The sequence below is a fragment of the Eriocheir sinensis genome, chromosome 57 (genome assembly GCF_024679095.1).
Source record: "Eriocheir sinensis breed Jianghai 21 chromosome 57, ASM2467909v1, whole genome shotgun sequence".
NCBI classification, from domain to species: Eukaryota; Metazoa; Arthropoda; class Malacostraca; order Decapoda; family Varunidae; genus Eriocheir; species Eriocheir sinensis.
In genome coordinates, this window is record NC_066565.1 from 8,824,386 (window position 1) to 8,838,583 (window position 14,198).

Consider the following 14,198-nt stretch of genomic DNA (forward strand, 5'->3'; position numbering starts at 1 on the left):
ATATGTTGGAAAGAGATCAGTTTTACACTTTGCAGCAGTTGTAGAGGGAAAAGAACTAGTTGATGGTGAGATGTTAGTCAATATAAATTGTTTGAAGTTGTCAGGCAAGAATGTTGCAGGGGACCTCACATTTGTGTTCCCAAAATATGGAGATCGTGACACTATTCAAGACGACATGATTGTAAGGAATCTCCCAGTGCCAAGTATTCGCAGGGATACCTACATTTTTCCAAATGTGTCATTTCCTGTCACTATCCAATAAATAATATTTCCTGTCTATCTATCTATCTATCTATCTATCTATCTATCTATCTATCTATCTATCTATCTATATCTATATATATCTATATCTATATCTATATCTATATCTATATCTATATATATATATATATATATATATATATATATATATATATATATATATATATATATATATATATATATATATATATATATATATATATATATATGTATATTAGTGGTCCAAAAAGCCATAATGTCCTGGTACTTAATTATTGCCATTATTTTTGCTTTATTTCTTAAGGGAAATTGCAGTGAAACGACCGTAACAAAATTTTCGAAACGACCGTAACGGCGTTCTTTATTTTTTGTATGAAAAACTGAAATGGTAATTGACAAAACCTATACATATTTGCATAACTTAAAGCTTCATCTATAACATGCATATAAAATATTTGGAAATTTCTTTGTATTCTCACAGAGTTTTGCATATGTACAACACTAAGTCAAACTGCGGGTTGCATTTGTGAAACGGCCGTAACGTCCTCTTCAACAATAAATAACAAGAACAACAATAAACACAGAATGTTCCGGATAGTCTCATTAACCTCTTTAGCCATTAGTACTATCTTGGTAAAAATCATATCAAGCTAACCGCATAACTTCTAGAGATACAGGTAAGAGTACACCAATAAGTTACTTCCGAATGAAACGACCGTAACGGTGGAATGACCCTCATAATGATGTCACCGTCCGGGTCCTGCTTGTCCTTCTGCAAACACCACCAACAGCGAGGTAAAAAGTCGCAGAGTCAAATCCTGCCACACCACACCACACCATACCCAGCCACACCACACACCACACCACACCAATCCCACCCAAACCCAACACCATACCCAGCCGCACCACACCACATCGTACCCAGCTGCACCACACACCATACCCAGCCACACCACACCAAACCATACCCAGCTGCACCACATACCACACCATACCCAGCCATACCACACACCACACCATACCCAGCCGCACCACACACCACACTACACCATACCATACCACATCCGCACCACACACCACACTATACCATACCCATCCGCATAACACCACACCATACCCAGCCACACCACATTACCCTCCCTCTCCTTCCCTTCCCTTTCTCAGACTAGCTTTCCCTTCCCTTCCCTTTTCCTTCCTTGCTCTGCCTTCCCTTCCCTTTTCCTTCCTTGGCCTTCGATTCCCTTCCTTGCCTTTTCTTCCCTTCCCTACTGCAGCCTTGCCTTCCTCTCCCTCCCATCCCCTTCCCTACCCTGGTCACTATAACTACTGTAGGCAGACACACTTCAGAAGTGGATCTTCATGTGCCTGGCAATGTCTCTCTTTGTCTTAAAGAGCTTTCCACAAACATCACACTTGAACTCTCTAAGGCCATAGTGCCTGAAGACGTGTTCATTGAGTGCCTGCTTCACACTGAACCTCTTCCCGCACTCTTCACACTCATGACTTTTTACACCAGTGTGTGTAAGGGTGTGGATGAATAGTTTCCCACATTCCTTACATTCATAGTTCTTCACACCAGTGTGTGTAAGGGTGTGTCTATCAAGGGTACTCTTCTGGATGAATAGTTTCCCACATTCCTTACATTCATAGTTCTTCACACCAGTGTGTGTAAGGGTGTGTGTATCAAGGTGACCCTTCAGGATGAATTGTTTCCCACATTCCTTACATTCATAGTTCTTCACACCAGTGTGTGTAAGGGTGTGTCTATCAAGGTTACCCTTCAGGGTGAATAGTTTCCCACATTCCTTACATTCATAGTTCTTCACACCAGTGTGTGTAAGGGTGTGTGTATCAAGGTGACCCTTCAGGATGAATTTTTTTCCACATTCCTTACATTCATAGTTCTTCACACCAGTGTGTGTAAAGGTGTGATATCTGAGGCCTCCCCTTGTGATTAATTCTTTTCCACACTCCAGACACACAAACTTCCTCTCTCCTTTGTTGCTGGAGTTGCCAGCAGCAAGTTGCTTCATCTGGTGACCACTGACCCTCCTGCCCCCTGCAGCAGTCTGCTCCTGCTTGTCCTGGCCACTCATGCTGCTGTCCAGCCCTGCATATGAGGCGGCCCCAACCTTTGCGGCGGCTGAGTGTGTTGTTGTTGTCCTCGTTCTTTCCTTGTTGTCTTTTCCTCCACACACCGGAGGCCTAGGGTCCGTGGTCGTGGTCGAGGGTGGACGTGCCCGTGACAGCTCTGTAAAAGTGAAGGAATTCTCCAATAGTAATATTGCCAGAAGAATGAATCGTTCCAAGAATAATCCGTCTAGTAAGCAGGCGGGCACAAAAACCAAGGATACTGTTGGATCTGGCAAAACAAGCCTTGCGGCTGGGGGCGGGGATGATCAGCTGACAGGGGCAGACGATAGCGACGCAGATAAACAAACAGACACATGCCCAGTCTGTAAGGTTAAGGTTGGTGAGGAAGACAAGGCTCTAGGCTGTGAACTATGTGAAATGTGGCACCACATAAAGTGTGAGGAGGTCACTGAGGCAGTGTATAATTTCCTGAGCAGCAATCAAGTAAGTAAGATTCACTGGTATTGTACCAAATGCGATATTGTTGCGGGGAAATTGTTCAAACAAGTAACCAACACATCCAAGAGACAGGATAAAGTAGAAAGACGTATGGATGCCCTGGAAACTAAAACCACTGAGGCCTTAGAGGAGATCAAGAGTGATGTCAAGAATCTGAAGGAGGAAATTAGAGATGATATCAGGTCTCAAGTGAACAGTGAGTTCAAATCTAGGATTGATGAAGTCAAGCAGAAAGTTGGGGAGGAAGTCAAGAGTGTGATTAATGAAGCAGTGGAAAGCAAAACAGTTGATATAACAGTTGACACGAGGAACAAAGCAAGGCGGATCCAGAAAATCAATTTTGGGGAGCCCGCTGGTAAAATTTCATAAGTTAGCGACAGCCTCAAACAGTGAAGACCAATGGATAGTGATGGCGGTTCTTTGCTTAAAATCCGCAGCTCCCGAGCAATCAATGTATATGTGACAAATGAATTTTTCTTGTATCTATATATGAAGTGCAATCAATATTAAGCTGGCAAGCAATAACAAGAAACAATTCAAATTGCACATCCGACCCGTAAAAAGGCAGATCTGAACAGGTAGAAATCATCACCATACGATCACTCGAAGAAAACTAAATGTTTATTTCGCTATGTAAGCAGCAAGGGTGATCATAATACAGGTCATATATAAATTACAAACCTGACCTTTACAAAAAAGAGCTAATATGTGAAATTAGACGCAGCTGAAGATAAAAAGGAATTCTTATAGGGCTTCTTTTACATGGGATTGAGGTAACACATTTGCAAAGATTGGCTGATCTAAAGAAATATATTTACAAATTCCCAAGTATTCAACAAGTGCCTCACCAAGCAAAGAGTAGTCGGCGGTTTTTTTCGCCGAATTTGCTTATCAATCTCTCGACTGAAATGGGGATATCATGGTGGACACAGAGGAGGGCAAGCCTGTTCAGGCGCTCTTGGCCGACGGTACTCCTCAGATGCTGGTGCTGGCGTGTGCCTGGGCTTCTTTGATCGTTTGGAAGACCGGAACAGATAATCCCCAGCGCTCTGCTTCTGCTTTCACGAGTGTCAGGGATTCAATGTCGAGCTCGTAGAGCTTCGCCACTTGAAGCACAACCGCACGCAACATCCGTTTCTGGGCCTTTGAGGAGTTGCTTGAGCTGAAGTGCGACAGGCACTGTGTCGTCACCGAACCGACTCTTCAACTCAGCCAAGATGTGGTCCACGAACGGAATGTACACCGCCCGGCGGTAGTACTCCTCAGCATTCTCGCACGGAACATTTGATCGCTGGGTCTGTCGTCCACAGAGTCGTGGCACAGGGATGGTGTCATGCGATGACCCCACCTCGACCAAAAGTTCTTCCGCTTTCGTGAACACGTCGTGAAAATGATTCTCCGCATCTGCTCTGAACTTGGCAAAAATGGTCTTGATGCCACGGCATCGGCTGACACCAGGTCGCCATCTTTCCTCTGAAGTTTGGCTCGGCTCGAGAGTATGTGCCAATATACACTCCACTACAACCAGTCCAACAAGAAAGCAGGAAACACGTATGGCGATGAGAAGGAGCCCAGCGGTGGCGTCAAGTTCCTCCTTGAGAAAAACAGCGATGACAGGCAGAAATTCAACGAAAACCATCATTCTGTCATGCCTCTCAATCCACCTGGTGGGGCACAGGGGAACAAGCGTTTCGCGCTTGGCCGAGGTAACCTTGACAACCTCTGTGAAGCGGAGAGAGCGCATATTTGAAGGATGAACGAAGTTGTACACCTGGGTCAGTGTTGTACACCTGGGTCAGTGTTGTACACCTGGGTCAGTGTTGTACACCTGGGTCAGTGTTGTACACCTGGGTCAGTGTTGTACACCTGGGTCAGTGTTGTACACCTGGGTCAGGTTGTACACCTGGGTCAGGTTGTACACCTGGGTCAGTGTTGTACACCTGGGTCAGGTTGTACACCTGGGTCAGTGTTGTACACCTGGGTCAGGTTGTACACCTGGGTCAGGTTGTACACCTGGGTCAGTGTTGTACACCTGGGTCAGTGTTGTACACCTGGGTCAGTGTTGTACACCTGGGTCAGTGTTGTACACCTGGGTCAGTGTTGTACACCTGGGTCAGGTTGTACACCTGGGTCAGTGTTGTACACCTGGGTCAGGTTGTACACCTGGGTCAGTGTTGTACACCTGGGTCAGTGTTGTACACCTGGGTCAGTGTTGTACACCTGGGTCAGTGTTGTACACCTGGGTCAGTGTTGTACACCTGGGTCAGTGTTGTACACCTGGGTCAGTGTTGTACACCTGGGTCAGGTTGTACACCTGGGTCAGTGTTGTACACCTGGGTCAGTGTTGTACACCTGGGTCAGTGTTGTACACCTGGGTCAGTGTTGTACACCTGGGTCAGTGTTGTACACCTGGGTCAGTGTTGTACACCTGGGTCAGTGTTGTACACCTGGGTCAGTGTTGTACACCTGGGTCAGGTTGTACACCTGGGTCAGTGTTGTACACCTGGGTCAGTGTTGTACACCTGGGTCAGTGTTGTACACCTGGGTCAGTGTTGTACACCTGGGTCAGTGTTGTACACCTGGGTCAGTGTTGTACACCTGGGTCAGTGTTGTACACCTGGGTCAGTGTTGTACACCTGGGTCAGGTTGTACACCTGGGTCAGTGTTGTACGCCTGGGTCAGTGTTGTACACCTGGGTCAGTGTTGTACACCTGGGTCAGTGTTGTTAACCTGGGTCAGTGTTGTACACCTGGGTCAGGTTGTACACCTGGGTCAGTGTTTGAAGAGCGATCTTCACTTCCTTGACGTCACACGCCTTCGTCAGTACAAGATTCTGTCGGTGGCTAAAGCAGTGGATTGGCTTGGCCAGGGTGTACTTCTTCATGAGTACTGCGGCACACCCTTTGAATGTTCCAACCATGGCACTTGCTCCATCGAAACCAAGTCCTCTGCACTTGGCCATGTTCAATCCGAGGTCTTCAACGGTGCACAAAAGGAGCCAGGCTAAACCTTTACCGGTGAGGTCATGAGCACGCACAAAGGCAAGGAAGTCTTCCCTTATTTCCTCTTCCAAGTGCTGAATGATGATAGTGGCCTGCACTAAAGTTCACTTTCTGCTTGCATGTGAGGAATGAGGTCACAAAGATTTTTTCCTAGGCCTTTAAATCTTACTCTATAATATTCAATATATGATTCCGGAACTTAAATACTGAAAATAAATAAAGAAAATCCTGAGTTCTCCAGAAATGCAACAGAAAGGTACCAGTTTTCGTTTTGACTCTCTCAGAAAGTGGACATTTTAGCAGATGGGGTCGTCCAACACCCCCAGCCCCTCCCCCCCTAGGAACGGCGTACTACGGCCCTGTATGAGTATATAGATTGTTAGATGAGTGCGGGGCCATAAGAGCGCGGTGCCCATTGTGCCCTGGCCCTGCAGCAGAGTGAAAAATTACATCAGACACCGAAAAAATTTAAATCTTGCCTGAGCATCCCGTCCACCTCCGCATAGTAAAGCCCAAGGAACCATAGAGGAGGAATTTTTTAAAGTTTAGAGGACAGCGTCCAGAGCTATCTAGCGGCGGCCGGCTTCGCTCCCCAGCTCTCTAGCTTTTTAGGGGTATCTTAGATATATTTTATGTTTTCTCAATTCATGGGTATTTCAAATATTTTAGTTATCCTAATATTTTTTTGGGGGGGGCCCGGGTCATCTGGCTCCCCACCCCCATATCCGTGCCTGCATATGCCTACAGCCGACGACACATTCTGTATTATACAGTAGAGCCCCATTTAGCGCGAGAATTAGGTGGATGAACGCGGTCGCGCTAACTGAATTCGCGCTAATTGAATAAAGTAACCAATATGAAAAAAGTTATTTGGTGCAGACGTGGGTCTGACTTTTGGGTTTGATAATTACTCAAAATACGCAGTCATCAGTTATCGAGACAAACTGGTAAGAGAGAGGACTGTGTTAGACTGCAGGAAGATCTCTACAGGATGCAACATTGGTCGGGGAAGTGGTTGTTGGAGTTCCACCCTGAAAAGTGCAGTGCTTTGAGGCTAGGAACATCAAATGAAGAAAAGGTCACATGCAACATGAGGGAGGAGCTAAGGGACTACTTAGATCATCAAAATTAAAACACTAGGTTATTTTTTATGTTACTCAAAAAAGGAATATTAAAGAGAAAAATCATTTAACTTTGCCCCCAGAATGATTATTCACTGCCTCAAATTTGATATTCCATATTCGTTTGTGAGCATGCCATGGTATTGAAGGCACCCGGTGTTGTGTTATTTGGTGTCCCATCGTCAAAAGCTGGCGCTTTTGTTTACAAACACTGGTCTCTCGTGAACTGCGCATGCTCCGACCAGTAAGTGTAGACCTGTACAGTCTCACAAAGCTTTTTAACACATTAAGAGTTGCTGGAAAGCTGAATTAAACATAGATCACCACCATCCTCGCTGTTTCTAGAACGACACTCTGTACATATAAATACAACTCGTACAGATCGAGTGTCGTTCTAGAAACAGCGAGGATGGTGGTAGCGGTACTGTATGTCTGATTCAGCCTTCCAGCAACTCTTAATTACGGTTTAAAGCTTTGTGAGACTGTACAGGTCTACGCTTGCTGGTCTGAGCATGCGCAGTTCACGAGCGACCAGTGTTTGTGACGGTGGGGACGCCAAATAACACAACACCGGTTCAAGCGTTTCTAGTATTACCGTCCATATGTACGTGTCAACGTGTGGTTTTCAGGTTTTGTAAGTTTTCTAAAATACGGATAATGAAAATTTGAATTCATCTATGTTTTTTATTTGAAATATCAATATAGTATCGTTTTCGCCTATCGGACTTATCACAAGCTAGTATCGGAATTGTGGATTTATATCGGGTATCGGTTATCGCCTATATTTGTGTCTCCATTTAACGAATATCGGTTATCACCGTTAAGGTTTTTCATTATCAGTTATCGGTTATCGGGAATAAGGTTTTCTGTTATCGTGCCCAGCTATGGTAGTGATGTTAGTAAATTTGCAGATGATACCAAGATTGGTAGAGTAATTGAGTCGGATCAGGACGCTAGTATTCTCCAGGGTGAACTCAACAGATTGTATGACTGGGTGGATAAATGGCAGATGGAGTTCAATGTAGGGAAGTGCAGTATTCTGACTGTAGGTAGGAACAACCCCTCACATAACTATTGCTTAAATGACACTCTCAAAAGCAGGTCTGGGTGCGAGAGGGATTTAGGGGTCTTAGTGAGCTCTGATCTCCGTCCAAGGGCACAATGCATTCAAGCTAGAAATCGAGCTAATAGGGTACTGGGATTTATTTCAAGGAGCGTAAGCAACAAAAGCCCCGAAGTCTTCCTCAAACTATATTTAGCATTAGTTAGACCTCATCTTGACTATGCGGTTCAGTTCTGGTCACCTTACTATAGAATGGATATCAAAATGTTAGAATCGGTGCAGAGGAGGATGACTAAGATGATTCAGGGGTTGAGAAACTTGCCATACAAGGGAAGACTCAAACAGTTAAACTTGCATTCTCTAGAAAGGCGAAGGGTGCATGGAGACATGATCGAGGTTTATAAATGGATGAAGGGCTTTAATAAAGGAGACATTCATAAGGTTTTGTTGGTAAGAGAACCGGGTAGGACACGAAGTAATGGGTTTAAACTGGATAAATTCAGATTCAACAGGGACACAGGCAAAAATTGGTTTACAAACAGGGTGCTGGATGAGTGGAATAGGCTTAGCAGTCACGTGGTGAGTGCCAATACAATTGTCACATTCAGAAATAGACTAGATAAATTCATGGACAGCGATATTAGGTGGGGTTAGATACACGGGACCTTAGGGTCAAAGGAGCTGCCTCTACAGAATGGACATCAACTTGCTAGAATCAGTTCAGAGGAGGATGACCAAGATGATTCAGGGGCTGAGGAACCTCCCATATCAAAATAGGCTGAAACATCTAAACTTACATTCACTAGAGAGCCGAAGAGTGCGGGGAGATCTGATAGAAGTATTCAAATGGGTCAAGGGTTACAACAAAGGCGATATAAGTAAAGTACTGAGAATTAGCCAGCAGGATAGAACTCGCAGTAATGGATTTAAATTAGAAAAGTATAGATTTAGGAGATATAGGCAAGCATTGGTTTAGTAATAGGGTGGTGGGGGAATAGAATAGACTCAGCAATCACATAGTTAGTGCAGGGACGATAGCTTGTTTTAAGAGTAGACTAGATAGGGTAAAGATTCGTATTAGGTCCGTGCCAGTATCTCATAATCTACTTTAAGAAACCTCAGTATCTCTTCATATATCTTTTCTACAAACCTTCAACAGTTATGGAAACGCTTTGAAAATCCAATTTAAGGACTTTTTTTTTAATCTTGAAAATAGGGGATAATGTTTACGGAAGCGCGTCGCCTCCTGGTGCTGGCCGCGGCGACGCTCCAGCCGCCGCAGCCGTAAAATAGCTCGCAGAGGGTTTAGGGTCGGGGAGCATATTTAAACTACTCCAACCAAACGGTAAATCTTAAGAATCACCACTCCACCCCCTCCACCACCCCAGCCCCCCAATCCCCCAAGACAAGCCTGGGGAACTGTGGGGAACCGGGGTATTGGGGGGATATATCACTGAAAAATGGCCTTCCAAAATTTCCCTAGAAAAATCCCTAAATCAGGAAAAATTCCCTAGTCTCGAAAGTAAGGAAAATCCCTACCGTATACTCACATGCGTGGGCTAATCGCTAACCAATCATACCATCGCTAACCACCCCAAAACAGCCCTGAGCCATGACTCAAGGTCATCCGGGACTCGGGCTGAACAGGCCCAGGCTATACCCGGCCCTCAGCACGGCAGCCGTTGGGCTGCGTGTTCTAAAAAAAAAAAAATAACCACGCGTGGTGGACCTGGTCTCACATGCGTGGGCTAGTCGCTAACCAAGCATACCATCGCTAACCAAGCGTACCATCGCTAACCAAGCGTACCATCGCTAACCAAGCGTACCATCGCTAACCAAGCGTACCATCGCTAACCAAGCATACCAACGCTAACCAAGCGCACCGTTGCTAACCAAGCGTACCGTCGCTAACCAAACGTTTGTAGAAAAAAAATATATGAAGACCTAGTGATGCTTCATACGGCAGGTAATGAATGCGAGCTATTTTGCGGCGGCGGCGTTAGCTCGATTAATCCCTTTAGGGAGCTGTGGTTTTGGTGGTCGTTAGCTCGATTAATCCCTGTAGGGAACTGTGGTTTTGGTGGTGGACGGCCAAATCACTGAAAAATGGGCTTTCAAAATGTCCCTACAAAAATCCCCAAAATCGGGAAAAATCCCTAGTCTCTAAAGAAAGGAAATTCCCTAACGTATACTCTTTTAATCTATTCCTATATAACGTAGCAGCCGCCGCAGCGGGTCTGTTGACGAGTGTAGGGCGTGCAATTGGATGGTCAGCGTAGTTGAACCCCCACCCCACCACCCCAACCGTAGTCGAGCAACTCTTGGGAAATGTCATGTTTCATAATTACATATGGTACAATACTGATGGTTAACCCGTCCACTTCTTGAAAGTTGATGCTAGATAATTTTTACCGAGTAGTTTAAGGTACAAAATAAAACAGATTTGTGACAGCTGTCATCCAGATCGAACTGACGCTCCTGCTGTTAATTGACGCGGGAGTGACTTACCGACTACTACGTATGACCCTGGCCTCCATTTTACTCAAACTCCACTAAAAGTATCTCGCATTGAACAATATCCGTTTGTTTTCTGACACGTGCTTGTCACACCATGTGACACATGACACGCCCGTGTCTTTGTTGGACCCGGTACTGGGATAGTAATCGGTCCTTTTGTCAACCTACATGCACACCAATAAAGAGGTTAAATACTCAGTTAACACTTACCGAAAGGTAAAGTAGACGGATATTTTGAGGGAGTGAGTGTCGGGCCTTCCATCCATTATGGCGGCTTGAAAACAACTGACTTCAGGAGCCCACCGTTAGGTGCCGCCGCTGATACCCTCGCGTAGTAATATTTTACGAATGTATTAGAAAATACAAATAGCTGCGGCATTAGTTGCTTTAATATAGAGAAAAAAATAACGTAAAACTCTTAAAAGACCGTTTTTTTGTCCGAAATTGTTATAATCCATGCGCATTTTGGATATTACTGACTTAGGAACTAGTTTGTAGGGTGCACTGCAAGGCAGGTATGAGGCTCAGTCTGTGTATAGAGGCAGTTGTGAAACAATAACAATGGACTTAGAAAATCCAAGCCACCTAACTCTATAATTAAAGAGGCTTGCCCCCCTGGCCTCTCCCCAAGGTAAAACGTATACGAAAATGCATTATAATGATAATTCTTTCACGTGCTAAATTACTACGAATATTGGTTTGTAGTGGTTATTCTTAAGTTTTGCTGAAAAGATATATGAAGAGATACTGATGTTTCATAAGGTAGGTAATGAGATACTGGCACGGACCTAAAACGAATCTTAACCCTGGATAGCTACATGGACGAGGACGACAGGTGGCAGTGAGGTGTGGGTGCAGTAGGGTGACGGGGTACTGGATGCGTGCCTAGTACCGCCGGTATAACGAGGATCAAGCCTCTACCTGTAACCCCTGTAACTACACCTCACCCATCGTGAGTAGTGGGGGGGATTCTGGAGCTGCCCTGTGTAGGCCACCCGGCCTCTTGCAGTTTCCCTATGTTCTTATGTTCTTATGAGTGGAGGGCGGCCTGTCTTGTGCAGGACAGCTTACCTACTTCTGCTGCATGAGAAGGTTAAGACTTCCCGGCGGCGGTGGTGGAGGTGTTGTCCTGGCAGTGTTGGGGCTGAGGGTGTCGCTGGCCAGCAGGTCCCCAGCGCTGGCCCGTGGGTGTGGAGCCTTCGTCGTCTTCTTCTTCTGGGGTGTTTTAGGGGGCTGGTTGGGCAGGGCCAGAAGGGATGCGGCGTGTGCTCTCTTGCTCTTGCTGTACAGGTGACCCGTTGGAGAGTCAGGCCTTCGCATCGACACAACCTGTAAAAATAAAACAAAACAAGCAGTATCCATTACACATCTTCCAATTCCCTATTTCTTGCACACCACATCTTTTCCAGAAAACTCTTCATGGCTTCTATAATTCTATCATTTGCTTCATCACTCAGTCCCAGCAGCAGCAGCATCCATTCCCTCTCTGTTCCTGCAATCCTCCCATTCACATCCCAGCCCATCTCACTCAGTGCCACCCTCATCATCTCCGTCCTTTCTCTCCGGTACCTCCCACACACCAGTATCACATGCACGACAGTTTCATCCACACCCCTGTCACACATCTGACACACTTTGCTGCGGGACTCAGACCACCTGTAATTTCTTGCATTCACATTCATACACTGCGCTCGAGCTTGGAAGAGAAGATCACCACCCAGGCTTCCATCATACCAGCTGACACACTGCGGGGCTTCCTTTTCCCTGTACCACTCCAAAGTAGTCTTTCGCTCCATCGCATGCTTCCACCTCCTCAGACCGTCACCTTTCACTGCACTGTCTATCTCTCTCTTCCACTTTCTCGCATCCCATTCTAGATCCTCACTATTTCTGTCAGTCATTTTCCATTCAAAGAAACGCCTCCCTTCCTCTCTGCTCACCCACCTGACTCGCATACCACTGTCACCAACCATTCTCATGCAGTTCTTAATCCATTTGCTCTCATGCACACTCCACAAGTAAACCTTCCGTGCCAGCCTCGCGTCATCCATTCGTTCCAGTCTGACTTTGTATCTAAGGGTAGCCTTCCTAAATCTTTCCCTAAAGGTGCTCCACCCCATATATCACCCCTCAAAGCTTCCACCGCCGCATACCTTGGTGCATTCAAAGCTAACCTGTCACCTGGCAGCGTTGCCAACTGGAACTTTATAATTCCGCTACACACACGAGCCTCGAACACGCTACATTGGACCACAAACGATACAGCTTGTAAATATATTTCCACATCAGACGAAATAATGTTATCTGCTGGTTACTGTATAGCCAGGTACCCAAGGCAACACGAATCTGGCAGTGCAGTGCATTATACGGGTATAAGGGTACGTAAGGTTGGGGGGGTCGTCATTTCCTGCGTACAATACACACACATGTTTTGGCAGCACAATGCCTTACACGGGTGTGTGTCATAGGTAAGGTTGGGGCGGAATTATGGGCAAGACAGACGGCCCCTGACCACAGAAAGGCACCATGACGGCAACACACCAGGCCTGACGGCCCCATGCACACGCCTGCCCTGGCAGCCCCACACCTGCCCTGATGGCCCCACACCTGCCCTGATGGCCCCACACCTGCCCTGATGGCCCCACACCTGCCCTGACGGCCCCAATCCTGCCCTGATGGCCCCACACCTGCCCTGACGATCACACACCTGCCCTGATGGCCCCACACTTGCCCTGATGGCCCCACTCCTGCCCTGATGGCCCCACACTTCCCCTGATGGCCCCACACCTGCCCTGACAGTCACACACCTGCCATGACCGCCCAACACCTGCCCTGACAGTCACACACCTGCCGTGACGGCCCCACACCTGCCTGGACAGTCCCACACCTGCCATGACGGCCCAACACGGCCACACCTGCCCTCACGATCGCACACTTGCCCTGACGGTTCAACACCTGCCCTGACAGTCCCACACCTGCCGTGACGGCCCAACACCTGCCCTGACAGTCCCACACCTACCGTGACGACCCCAAACCTGCACTGACGACACAACACCAGCCCTGACACACCCACACTTGCCTTGACAATCCCACACCTGCCCTGACACACCCACACTTGCCCTGATAATCCCACACCTGCCCTGACATCCTCACACCTGCCCCGAAGGCCCCACACCTGCCATGACGGCCCCACACCTGCCGTGACGATCCAACACCTTCCATGATGGCCCCACGCCTACCCTGACGACCCCAAACCTGCACTGATGACACCACACCTGCCCTGACAGCCCCACACCTGCCCTGACAATCCCACACCTGCCCTGCCATCCTCACACCTGCCCCAAAGGCCCCATACCTGCCATGACAGCCCCACACCTGTCCTGACAATAATCCTTGATGGTCCCATACCTGCCCTGCCAACCCTACACCTGCTCTGATGACCACACACCTGTACTGATGACCCCACATATTATTGCCCTATTTCATGACAATCTATCGTCTGGTGCAGTGGTTCCCAATCTGGGGGGCATGCCTCCTTGGGGGGCGTGAGCTAGGTAAAGAGAGGGCGTGATTCCATCTGCCAAAAATTGCAGTTTTGCAAGAAATAAACACACACACACACACATGAAGGAGTAACAAATGATGTGGGGCGTGAGGATTTCT

General features: G+C 46.9%; 2 protein-coding genes and 1 long non-coding RNA gene across 8 annotated transcripts in view; 1 reads left to right on the forward strand and 2 right to left on the reverse strand.

Annotated features, from left to right (window-relative positions):
* Nucleotides 1-14,198, reverse strand: part of LOC126984826 (uncharacterized) — a 136,489-nt gene that overhangs the window by 100,543 nt on the left and 21,748 nt on the right. The gene's annotated exons all lie outside the window — the stretch shown is intronic.
* Nucleotides 1-14,198, reverse strand: part of LOC126984829 (uncharacterized) — a 133,034-nt gene that overhangs the window by 100,543 nt on the left and 18,293 nt on the right. Inside the window, exon 1 of one of the 2 annotated variants that reach the window (XM_050839042.1) lies at nucleotides 11,607-12,414. The exons of the other annotated variant lie outside the window; for it this stretch is intronic. The gene's annotated coding sequence lies outside the window, so the exon portion shown is untranslated. Of the gene's footprint in view, nucleotides 1-11,606; nucleotides 12,415-14,198 lie in introns of those variants that run through there. 2 annotated transcript variants of the gene reach the window in all.
* LOC126984843 (uncharacterized) overlaps nucleotides 1,777-14,198 on the forward strand; it is a 31,012-nt gene continuing 18,590 nt past the window's right edge. Inside the window, exon 1 of the long non-coding RNA XR_007737942.1 lies at nucleotides 1,777-2,012. This is a non-coding gene — a long non-coding RNA (uncharacterized LOC126984843). The remainder of the gene's footprint in view (nucleotides 2,013-14,198) is intronic.